Source organism: Acomys russatus, chromosome 12 (assembly GCF_903995435.1).
Source record: "Acomys russatus chromosome 12, mAcoRus1.1, whole genome shotgun sequence".
NCBI classification, from domain to species: domain Eukaryota; kingdom Metazoa; phylum Chordata; class Mammalia; order Rodentia; family Muridae; genus Acomys; species Acomys russatus.
Window position 1 is genome coordinate 36,289,267 of NC_067148.1, and position 13,470 is coordinate 36,302,736.

A 13,470-nucleotide genomic window follows, 5' to 3' on the forward strand; every position below is an offset into this window, starting at 1 on the left:
AGTGAGAAGAGAATTGAGATCTGATTCCTCTTCATAACTTCAGCACCCACCTATTATTTTACCTAGAGGCCTTCTTCATCCAATGCTCTTGTAGAAATAGTCTTTTGGTTCTTCAGAAGGCTGAGATGCTTATTATTTACCAGGACTTGGCCCCCTCCCCACGCCATGTATTTCACCACAATCCTGGTCAGAGGACTGATTCATTTTTACAGTTCCTCCTCCTAAGTTCCCCATTTCTTTATTTGTTCACTTACAGCTGGTTCTGTGGTTTCACTTCCCCTTTGGTTTGGGCACTCTCAGAGGACCAGACTTGGAGATAGTGCCCTCTTCCATTAGCTTCTGTAATGTTACTGGTGCTGATGTGACCGATGCAAAGGTCAAACGGTTGTTGAGTAGACATGTGGCAATTTTTCAACTGAGCCTCACTGAGAGCCACTGTGCTATTGGATGGATCTGGCTCACAGGGGAAGGGGGGAAGGCCAGTGGCCCACATTAGAAGTGTCTAGAAGCACTTAGAACTTGTGTCCTATTGGCTGGGAGGCTACGGGCAGTCACTTGCCCCTCCCCCCTAGGTCTCCATCTTCTGATGGACTTGTCTTTCTTATCTTCTGAAAAGTTCAGTGACCACCAGACTCTTCTTCAGGAGACTGTCAGTCTGAATCCAATCAAACTAGACTGGACTCAGGAAAACACAGATGCCATTTTATAACTGAATAAGGAGAAGGAAACCACACCTGTCATACCTGAGTCTTTGGGAATGATGGTCATCATCTCTTAAGGAGCTTGCATTTCATGTTTGCAATGAGCATCCCCAGCAAGATGGTTCTTTTGCAGTTGTTGTGTCCTCTTAGGGAATATGGTCTAGATCCATGATCTCTCCCATCACCTAAAGCTTGTTGGCATGCAAATACTAGGCAGAGGCCAACTGTCCGTTAGCCATCATCACTTACAGCTCTTCCAGTATACCAATTGTCCAGCACTGCCTTCTCCCCAGATAAGATGTGTAGGGGTGGAGGCAGAAGGCACAGTCTCCGTCAATTACAGATGCGTCTGTGCATGTCTGTGCCCAAGCACATCCTTACTGGAAGCTCCCTTTTCTTCCTACTGAGGTGCCAAGGAGGCTCCTTTCCCTTCTAGCTCTAGTCTCCTTAAAAGGAAAATGAACCCAGAGATGTGGGATTTTGCCTATCTAAAGAACTGGAAATCAATACACACACGCACAATCTCAGAGGCACAATAAAGGGAAAAAAAGAATTTTCTTGCTCGTGATTGCTTTGCTAGTTTTAAATGTGTGAGAGTCACTTCAAGATATAAATGGTAAATGACCCCCATATACTGTTACAGGCACTGAGGCAAATATTTCAAATACTTATAAACATCATTAGATAATTATATTTGCTCTCATTAACAATCATTAATCTCATGTGCAGGGAGAGGAGCCTTTTGGAGCATCCCTAGCCATTCCTGATGTGAAGTAATCTCAGTCTCCCATGATCTGTCCATAGGGCTCACTCTCCTGCCTGGACACCATAGCCTGCATCCCCCTCAAATTCCTAGCACATCTGCCTTCCCCTAAGCAGTGAAAGGCCCCATTCAACCCCATGTAGCTAACTTAATGGTGCTCTTTCTATATGCCAAAGCCTGTGGCTACCCAGATAGAGACTCTCCTTCATCAGAGGAATTCCCAGTGTGGTACTGGACACAGCAACCAGGCATGTTGACTTCAGTGGCATCTGCAGCGGGAAACAGATGACAAGGGGCCAGTGAGATGGTAGTCAGGTCACCGGCTGCTCTTCCGAAAGGCACAGTTTGATGCTCGGTCCCACATGGAGACTCACAAGCATCTGTAAGTACAGATCCAAAGGATCTAATACCCTCTTCTGGCCTCTGAGGGCATCAGGCATCACATGGTGCACAGACGTATATGCAGACAAAACAACCCACGTACAAAATAAAGAGAAATAAATCTTTTTTCTTTAAGGAAGTAAAGAAGGTTAATGTGAGCTAGAAAGCAAGCCAGTAAGCAGCTTTCCTCCATGGCTTTGGCTTCACTTCCTAGCCCGACTCCCTACAGTGATGGACAGTTACCTGGAAGTAAAAGCCAAATGAACGCCTTCCTCCCCAAGTTGTTCTTGGTCTGAGTATCTATGACAGGAACAGACAAGAAACTCATACTGCCTCTTCCCACCTCTTTCCCTTGATTCAGTCTCCATATCGCCTCCTGGAGCTTTCCTCTTCACTGCAGAGTGTGGCTCATTCCTAAGTAATAAACCATGGCGCGACACGACGTTTGCTTCGGTGATGGGGAGGATACGTGTTTTTTGAGATTTAAAGAGCATTTGAGTTTTAATTGAGCAGCATTCAAATCAGATACTGTGAGTTAAAAAATGAGCACTGCAAGGTCAGAGAGCGCGTGGGGGGGGGGCGTGCTTTCTGCATGTGGGGGTCCATTCAGCTGTTTATGTGTCTACAGAAGGCTGTTACCAAGACCCATGCTTCTTCTGTGGTTGTGCTTGTCTGTTGGTTTCTGGCAAGGGCAACATGTTTACTTATGACCTTGCAAAAATGCAGACATCACCTCATCAGGTCTCCTCAAAAGCAGAACTGGCTCTCCCATTCATCTTTGTCAGACCAGCAGCAGCCAAGCTGGGTCATCCAGGGCCACCTTTGCCTGCCTCCATCAAGGGCAGGGGAAAGTTTCAGCCTTCATTTTGCTAATGAGACTTGGGTGTGTTTTAGCCCCAGTGAAGGGGTAATGATCCATCCAGCCACAGTGGCTGCCTCTAGACTGTGTCACTCTGTACTTAGGAAATTAAATGGGCCATTGGATAAGTCTGGAGTTGGTTTTGAAGGGTGCTCAAGGAGGCAGTCCTGGACTCCTACTGTATTATTCCTTTTTATGCTCAGGGACCCCATAGGTCTAAATTCTGTTGGACATTAGGTTTCCAAACTCAATGCTTCTACTTGCCCTGGCTTATATCCTCACCCTCTCCAGAAGACTGGTTTTAAGGATGCTGTGAAGTCCTGGAGAAAGCCAGTGGGGCTTCTGCCAATCTCAAAGTTGGGGGCTTGTTTATCTTACTAGCAAAACCAACTGAGTTTATTTTGCCCTCCACTGGAATTTCCTCAGAGCACTGAGAAGGCTATGTCAAATTATTTTGCCCACTGTTAGAAGGGGTCTGTTCGATGTTATTTACAATTCAGTAAACCCTAGCGATTCCCTGGTTGAGCAAGTTTCCTAATTAATGAGACCAAAATCTGCAAGATTTTTTTTCTATTCTTTATCATGTATGGTCAGCTCACGTGAGTTCCTTGCCAGACCAGCATCTTAGCCCAAGCACAGAGTCACCATAGCCCCAAGTTGAAATGCAGACATGTGGCAGTCACAATCCTGAATCACAGGGAACAGACTGGAAAGGGTGTGTAGACACATGATAGCTTAAGAATTGGGGCCGCTGTCTATCAGGAAAACTTTTAGCGCATAAGCAACAGGCCTAATTCAGGCCTAATCTGCACAGAAACAGAACAGTCCATAGGTTACAGTCCACACCTGGGTTAGAATAATAGTTACAGAAGAAATACATAGGTAGTTGCTGCTTGGAAACACTGGCCACTCTCCCCCCCAAAAAGAGTGACTCTCCATCCTCTCGCAGCCATCAAACTGTCCTGGCTGGTTTTGCTTTTTAATCTCCCAGACGATTCCAGGGTTAAAACTATGACTTCCAGATCCAGAAAATAAAATGCAGGAGTCTCACTTAAAATGGACCTTTGAATAACAACTAATAAATTGTTTAGTATAAATAACAACTAATAAATTGTTTAGTATAAATACACCCTAAATATTTCATAAGATAGATCTTAAGAGGACCTATTTGTTCTTTGTCTAAATTGATATTTGTTCTGTATTGTTATCTATTTCACATCTCTTCCCCACTAATAGCCAAGTTTAAGAACAGGGCTTCACAAGAAAGTCTTTGGATACAAGAAGGTCCACGGAGCACTTCAAGATCAGGATGCTCCTTCCAGGGAAACATCTCTATCTCGGAGATGATGTGAGGAAAAGGTGGGGGAGGAATGGAGGGTGGGGAAACCACAGATGGGATGCAATGTATTAGAGAGGAACAAAAGTTTTTTTTAAAAAAAGATGCTTCTTCAAGATCAAGTTTTGTCAGTGATATATGACGCTTAAGCTTCATTGTCAACTTGAATGTTTTTTTTTTAATTACTCAGAAGATATGTGAGGCATCCACTCAGCAAATCTATGAGGTGTTTCCAAAAATAAATAGCAGAAGGGAAAGGAGACACCCTGAGTATGGGCAGCATCATTGCATGGGCTTGGGTCTGGAAGGAATTAAAGGAGAAAGTGGGTGAGCACCAACATCCACCTTCTTCCTTGCTTCCTCTCCACCATGATATGAACTAGTTACAATGATAATAAAAGTAGCCAATGTGAAAGCTAGTAGCAACCAAGTAGGGTCTTTGACATGATTGCCTGGTCATGAGCTTCTAAAATCTTTGGAACTGGCTTTGAGAAGGAATTTGGTGGAATTTGTAGATACAAGCTAGAGAAGTTCTAAATGTTCTGAGCAGAACTTAGTGGGTGATTCTAACTGCAGAAGATCAAAATGCCAATACACATGCAAACAGCAAAGCTTATACTTGGGAACAAGGACTCTATTGATCAATAGTCTAGCAGGTACTTCTGTTACATTCTGGCAAGTTATTTGTGTACATTTTATTCATGTTGAAACCCTGGGGAAAGCTAAGAATAAAGGCAGCAGACTAAGTGATTTGGTGGAAGAACTTTCGGGTAGTTTTGCAGTTAAGCTGTAGCATGGTTGTTGCTGGATGCTCTTGGCCAGCTTTACACTGAGACTTAGGAACACAAAGCACAACAAGGGTTTGAAAAATGTGCAGCTTTACCAGAAAAGAAGCAAGTTGGAAGTTGTGATGAATACGTAGGCTGTAAAAAAGCCATGCCATAAAAAAAAAAAAAAAAAAAAAAAAAAAAAAAAAAAAAAAGCCAATAACTTTGCATTGGGACCATGTGAAATTTCTAGGACCCCATGGGCTCCATAGTGTAAAGTAAACTCAGTTAAAGAACTTTTCCCCTCTAAAAAAAAAAAGAGCTTTCAGATCACCCTGTTTGGACAGGATCACCTAGAGAATTTTTTCTAGATTCAGCCACATTCAGAAGTCTGCTGAGGAAAACTGAGATGATTAGCAGAGCCATCCCAAGACAGAAGTCATGTAGACCACCCAAGGGCAAGTCCATGGCCCTCTGGACTATAAACAACAATGTATTAGGGGTAAATTCCCCAAACCATAACATGCCTCAGATACCAGACATGGAACTGCAAGATTTTTGCCCTATTTCAGTCTTTTTGATCCCATCCTTTCTTTCTATATCCCCATTTTCTTCTTTTGAGGTAAGAGTGCTCATTCTGTGCCATTTGGGATATATAACCAGGTGGTTTTTTGGTTTTACAGGAGTTGGTATATAAGAGATTGAACCCTTGGGCATCAGTAGAGACTTTGAACCTTGGTTTTAAAGTAGTGTTGTAACTCTTAAAACTATTTGGATTCATGGAGCTAGATTGCAAACACTCAGACTATGAGGTGGACAAGGAGTTTTGGAAATCCAGAGATATAATTATTAAGATTGAAAGGGATGTACTTAGGGATTAAATTAATAATGAAGGAAAAGGGACTTGTGATAGTTGTCTTCTACTGTCCACTTGACTTAGGATCACATAGAGGATTGTGTCATACCTCTAGATGTGTCTGAGAGAATGTTTCTGGAGGTGATTAATTGAGAGAAAAGATTATCCCTGGGTGGAGGTGATGCCATCCCATTGGTTTGGAGCCTTGAAGGAATAAAAGGCAAAGGAGAGCCGAGTACTGGTACCCTCCTCCAATTTCCTCTCTGCCATGATGTGAGCTATTCCTCCACGCCTTCCCTTCTGTGATGCACTAAACCTCCAAATTGAGAGCAAAGTAATCCTTTCTCCTTTAATTTTTGTCATTTATTTTGTCAATGATAAAGTAACTAATACAGGAACTAGAGAAATGTCTCATCTGTTAAGAGCATTGGCTGCTCTTGAGAGAACACAGGTTCAGCTCCCAGCAGGTGCATGACAGCTCACAACCATCTATCAGATGCCCACTTCTGGCCTCCATGGGAACCAGGCATGCACATGGTACACATACATACATGCAGGCAACAAAAATCCAATATATATAAAATTAAAATAATAATTAATACAGATGAGTAGCCCTTGATCTCAAAGGTGGCTGGTATAAGACAGGATGTGGAAATGAGGTAGAGACCATATTCTAGGTCAGTGAGGTCTAACTCTTGTGGCTTTTCTCAACAGAAGGAAACAAGATGTTATTAAGTGAAATGTGAATGAAGCAAGTGGATATCTGTGGTCCCGGTGCACCACGTTATAGACCCCATGGTTTGTAGGAGCATCTTTTCATATGACTTAGTGTATTGTAGACACAGTAAATAGTTGGACCTTCAACCAGAGCCTAGTGATATCTTAAAAATTCCCAGAAGAATTAAATCTTTTCACATAAGCATCAATTTTCCACCACAACGAAGCCGGCATCTTCTAAACACAGTATATACTACAATTAGTATTCTTCTTCCAATCAACTTTGTGTCTCCCATACATGGTGACCAGGCCAATGAAAAACCTCTGGTCTAAACTCTCTAGGAATTAAAAATACCCCACAAAACCAGCAAGAAACAAAATACCCCATGTTAGTGGGAACAACATTAAAATGATAAAAAGAAAAAAGCCAGACATGGGACCTAGTTTCTTTCCTAGACAGAAAGGTCAGGGTAGCAGAGAAAATACTGACAAGTGGCCACCACAGCAAACTCCCAGGAAAGCAAACCAAGCTGGTAGCTTGGCCATGCTAAGGGAATCATTCTACAGATCTGCCTGTCTAGAACTCAAAGACATCTAAAGCCATATGGGATTAACAAATGATTAACTTAGCACTACGTGGGATGGATGGATATTGCTGCCCTGGTTACAAGAGCATTAATACCCCTGTAACTCAACTCCACACTTCCATAAACAGAAGGCCCTTCCCGTAATGCATTTTCCTACTTGGTAACTATTTCCTCCAGATTTTTACCCATAAAACTGGTAGCCATGGAAAGCCAAGACACTCATTCAAACTCAACACAGACTCTCATTCAAACAGGTGGCAAATCGAAGACAGGCAATGAGTGGGCAAGAAGAGGGGACAATAGTCATTGGGACATTTACAAGAGCCCATATGAGGGAACTGGGAGTAAAGCTCAGGCTGTCAGTTTAGAAGGATGGCCATCGCCTGTCATCTCTGTTCTCTACTCATTACAGAGATTTCAGCCTCCTCCCCAACACACACACACACACACACACACACACACACACACACACACACACACACACACACACACACACCCTTCGCTCACTTCTAATGTCTTTCTCCTGGCCACATGATCAATTGCAATCCAGAAAGACCTCAAAGACCTCCACCGACTCTTGAGGTTAAGACTATGAAATTCTGTTTCTTCACTGAGGTCTTCTCAGAACCTTGGAAGCCACAAGATCCTTCCTGGGGCGAGCAGCCCAGTTCGTGAGGCTGCCTAAGCTCACTGGCAGCCACAGTGACTCATGTGGCATCCATCCACCCACAAGGCCTCCATGGGTGAGGACACCATCTGGCCAGCAGGAACGGTATCTGGCCAGCGGTACCAGGCCACCCTGGAGGGTTGATGAGACAGGGGCTGAGCTCCCCAGGGTACAGATGCTCTTCCTTCCCCTCTCGCCACCCCGTGGGGTCATTCAACAGGCATTTCTTGACACATCCCAATGTGTTCTGAGCTCTACAGTAGGCAAATGACTGAGACAGATGCTGGCCTCAAAACTCTTAAGCAAAAATCTAAAAATGGGAAGAGAACGAGGAAAGCCTCCTGGAAGGCAGGTATGATGCCTGGAGTGAACAGAAAGAGTGTTTGGCATCTAGGGAAAGGGACTAGAAAGGCAGACGCTGAGAAACATGGCAGATAACTCCATGGCAGACTTGGTGGCCCTCCTAACAAAGCCACATCATGTCAGCTGGCCAAGGAAGCAGTGAAAATGGCAGAGATATACACAGAGGTGGGCACTAGATTTTCACTAATGAGGGTGGGACACTAGAAATCCCTTTACTGTCCACCTGTTGACTCCCCGTTAAAACTGTAGTGAGCAGCTCCTGGATAGTTACCTACCCATTGTTCTTACACTGCATGTCTACTCCATGTCGGTTCAAAGTCTGACCCTGGGGACCTGAGCATGAGCGTAGTAGGGCTTGCTGGCCTCATCACTTAGTAGATTACAAATGTACACCTTGCGACTTTCTCTAAGCCAGTCAGAGATTTTTATTGATCACTAGAGATTGGTGACCTTTATTGGAAATAGATGGACAAAATGCCAGAAGACCTTCAGGGGGCTATACAGATTAAACTGTCCATAGCTATACTTCAGGGAGAAGCATATGCTTTAAATAAATGTGGCGTGTGTGTGTGTGTGTGTGTGTGTGTGTGTGTGTACATATATATGTGTGTGTGTATGTATATACATATGACTATATATATATACTATATTTTATAAAATACAGAATATATTGTTACAATAAGAGATATTTTAGAATAATATAAATCTGAAGGTTCAATTCCTTGGAGAATATAGTGATTCATACAAGTCAGAGCCACTGACTAATAAGAACAAAGTCTCTCAGTGGCCAGCTTTGTACTAAACAGCCCTGAGCCTCACCCAGCCCCACTGAACCACTGAAGGTTGGAACTACATGCTGAACAAGCCATGTGTGCCAAACTTCCATCACTGCCATCCAGCCATGCATCAGGAGACTAAGAACAAAAGGCTACTGCACTCTGTGAGACAAAGGCAGGAGAGCAACTGTGCTGAAGACAGAACCCAGCACCTCCCACTGAGCATGGAAGTGCTCACCAACCCCCATACCTCCCCATCCCCCCACCCCAACCCCCACCCCCAACCCTGAGCCCCAGCCACAGCCCAACTCATTTCCAGGGCAAGTTACAAAAGAAGCCAGTGAGAGAACAGCCTGGAAACTCCTGATTGCAGATGTTCATTGCCTCCCTCACCACCACCCCTCCCCGACCCTGGTCTCCAGACTTCAGATTAATAAACTAGATGATAGTCACCAGAGAGGCATCCCAAAAGTCTGACAGAGGGTGACCAGCAAGCAGCCCTGACACTGCTGGGCTTCTCAGCCTATGTCCTTGGCAAAGAAAGAACACCAAATTAGTTGTTTCACCCTGAGGAAATTTTGAACAGCAATACTTGCTTTGGCATTTTTTTTTTTTTTAATTTTTATATATAATAATGGGTGTTTTGCCTACCTGTATATCTATGTATCACATATGTGCCTGGTGCTCACAGAGGCCAGACAAGAGTGTCAGGTCCCCTAGGCCTGGAATTACAGACATTTCTGAGCTGCCATGTGGGATCTGGGAATCCCACTTGAATCCTTTTAAGAAGCAGTCAGAGCTCTTAGCAGCTGAGCCATCTCTCTGGCCACATGAGGCCACATATATTTTAATATAAATTAATTAAATGTACAATCAGTAGATTAAAACTTGGGAACCAGAAGTTAGAGGTTAATTCAGTTATAGCCAGATTTACATGTGTAATTGGGTTGCAAAAATTTTTTTTTAATTTACTAAACCTTGTTTTTGAGCACTTAGAGGTTCCTCATGGAGGATGGGGTGGGGCTTTGAAAACAGTAAGGGCCCCACCCACTCCCTGAGGACACATAATTCAGCATAGATTCTATTGCCAGTGGTTTCATGGCACCCAAGTTCACTAAAGGGAAGATTTTTATAGACAAGAGCCAGTACAACAACAGTTTACAATGTTGAATTGCTTTCTTCCTCTGACCGATGCAAAGGCCCTGCTCCCCGTGTGGATGGACTGCAGCCTCCAGCACCCAGAATGCAGTGCCTGGCTCTTCCACATCCTAATTTCTCCTGCCTACTCCCTGCAGATACCCCAAAACCTACACACACACACACACACACACACACACACACACACACACACACACACACACACACACCACATAGTTCATTTAAGACAGCCAATTTGAATAAGTAGCAGCTACCCTAAGCTGTCAGAACAAAGCCGAGCCCAGGAGAGGACCAGAATCAGGTGTCTGAGGGACTCCTGTCCAGTGAGTGAGAAAGGTCCTAGAATCTGCATCTTCACAGGCTAGGGAGTCATAACAGCAGGCTGGCAAAACTCTGATTGAGGGAAACACACAGGTTTGGATAATAGAAAGAAAGGGATTGGATAAAAGGAAAAGGCTGAGCAGAGTTTAAGCTTTTCAAATGCCCAGGTGCAATGGGGTAGGAAGAGACATGGAGGAGAATGTGAGATAAAGTTATTCAGCAGATAATGGAGAATTCTGGTGAGTGGCACGAGGCTGAAAGACGGGGCTTACCCTCAAATGCAGTCCAGCCAGACTATCCAGACAGAATGGAGAGGAAGGCCAGACCATGTCTTTAACTCAGAATCTTCCTTGGGCCTTCCTTGAAAGATAACTACTGGGAATTGCTTCTGCCTGTGCATTGAGCTACCACAAAGTGAGGGAATGGAATCCCAAATCTTTGTGGCAGAGATCCAACCATTTAATCCAGGAAAAATTAAGCCCCTGCCCACCCCCCAAAAAAATCTGAAAAAGCAAAGCCGTGCAAAGTAGCCGACCAACGTGGATGTACTGACCATCAACTTCCTGGTGCCATACCCAAGTCACCTCCGAACTAGCCGGCTCCACATTCAAAGCTACGTACATTGGGGCACGTACTCTATTACAGAATCACGATTTGCCAGTAGCAGCTTTAGAGACAATTAGTTTGAGAACTAATGCAAATTCACTTACAGCAAAACCTTAAAACTCAGGTCAAGAATAAAGCCTATGAGTCATGTCCCCAGTCTCCTCGTTTGAGGGAGGAAAAGACCTTAAACATGAATACTAATCTGTGCTCAAAGCTTTCTGCCCATGATGCCAAGTTCTGAGCTGACGCTCCCGGGAGACTCTGTGAATTGCATTGTACTGCGTTCGGATAGTAAAACAGAGCTAAATCATCTCTCCAGGAACCCTAGCCATGTCCCTCTGTCCCACCTGTGTCTTCTGTGCACCCAGATGACCTCTGTGTGCCCAATGAAGACTAGGGAGAAAAAGCAAGTGACTTTTGGGATGTGAACAATGTGTCAGGAAGTGTGGTATTGCTCGTGCCAGCTCATGGTGCCTTGGCTTTTAAGAGCATTATGTCCCATCAGTCTTGGTAAAGCCACCATTCCCTCTTCCTAGGCCTCCCCTAGCTGATCTGCAAAAGGAGGGCTAAATGACAAGATTCCAAACATCTCACCCATCCACGCAGGTTAGCCAAGCAGTATGTAAAGTGCTCTCTGCACACACAACTGGCACAGGAAACCCGGAGTTAAGTCTTACTCTTTGTCTTGTCAGCTGAGATTCAGCAGGGCTTCTTCTGTGCCTGGTGCTATTCAGAGATGCAGAGCCACACTCCTGGGCAAAGTATGGCATCCATCCATGGCTATGGGCAATTCCTAGCACATCAGCCATCACGGTTTCTCCAATGTCCCCAACACAGCAAAGCTGAGGGACTAGCTGGTTGGTAGCAAGTAGCTATTCCGTGAATAGTTACTGCAGGAACCAATAGTTACCTTAGAAAGGGTCTGGATTCCCAGGGTAGCTATGAATGGACCTATCCTTGTTTCATTCCTATTACTGTGATAAAATATCCTGACCAGAAGCAACCTTGGGGAGGAAAGGGTTCATCTGACTTTCAGCCCGAAGTGACAACCCATCATTGCACAGAGACAGGTGCCTGGGACCGCTGGTCACATCCCACCACAGTCAAGAGCAGAAAAGTCCTATACACCCAGGTTGCCTGCTTGCTGCTGCTTCTGCTCAGCTGGTTTTCTTCACTCTTGTTTAATTCAGGGCCCAGCCCATGAGAAGGTACCACCCACAACCAGGGTGAATGGTCCCACCTCAACCACCAAGGTGATTCCCCACAGGCCAATGGGATCTACATAATTTCCTCTGCTAAGATTTTCTTCTCAGGTGAGTCTAGGTTGGGTCAAGTTGACCGGTTAAACTAATAAAAGTAGTTTCCAGAATATTTGGAAGCAGCAACATCATGTTGCAAAGTCAAAAGGCTAAACATGAGTAGGCAACAGAGTCCATGTCAGAGGCAGCCCCTGATCCCCATACTACGGGACCCACATGGAGACTGTGCTGCCTATCAGCTACATCTGAGCAAGGGGTCTAAGGCCCTCTCCATGCATGGTCCATGGTTGGTGCATCAGTCTCTGCAGCCCCTTCTGGTTCTCTTGGCTCTGTTGGTCTCCTCATGGAGCTCCTGTCCCCTCCAGATCCTTCTGTCCTCCAACTCTTCTATAAGACTCCCTGAACTCTGCCCAAAGTTTTGCTGTGAGTCACCTCCCCCTTGTGGGGGAGCCTTGCCAGGCCACAGAGGAAGAGGATGCAGGCAGTCCAGATCAGATAGGACTTGATAGGCTGGGGTCAGAGGGTAGGGGAGGAGGGCTCCCCCTTTCAGAGGATGAGGGGAGGGAGGAAGGGTGGGATAGGGAGGAGATGAGGGAGGGGCTACAATTGGGATGTAAAATGAATATATTAAAAATATATTTTTTTTAAAAGTATGTTTTAAAAAGGCTAAACACTCCTGGGCAGATAGGTAGGTAGGTGGATGGTGACTAGGGAGAGGGTTCTAAAGTGGCCTTGGGAAGCTGTATCCACTCTCTAGATCTTAGTTCCCACTCTTAAGAAAGGCAGTAATGAAGATTCCTATCTCAAAGGGTCACGTGAGGATTAAAGGACAGAACTTGTGCAAACCTCTTAGAACTTCATCCAGGATGAAGCTGGCTTTAATAAGTGCTGAGTCTCTTCACTAGAATAGTGAGTACGCGGCGGGCTCCTCCAAAGAAAACCATGAATCACTCTAAACCATGAAGAAGCAAGATGTTCTTCAAAGTACAAGACTTCAGAGTTAGTTAGTAGGTCACTGCCAGCATCCATACCTAGACTGGTGTGCCACACCCACAAGTTGCGGTGGGCAGAGACATTTGAGAATGTGGCCTTCCTGGTAGATTCATGATCTGGATGGGTGGACTAGGATGAATGAGACAGAATGAGCAGACAGACAGCATGAAAAGGCTCCAAGGGAAGCTTGGAGTGTATCTGCTCAGTGGATCTCACCCAGATGTGATTTGCTACCCAGAGGCTATTTGACAATCCCCAGAGTCAGTTTTGGTCACCTTAACTGGGAGGTACTGCTGGTAACCAAGGGTAAGAGGTGAGAGATGGGTGGTGTTCTGCAATGCATAAGACAGCCTCCCATAA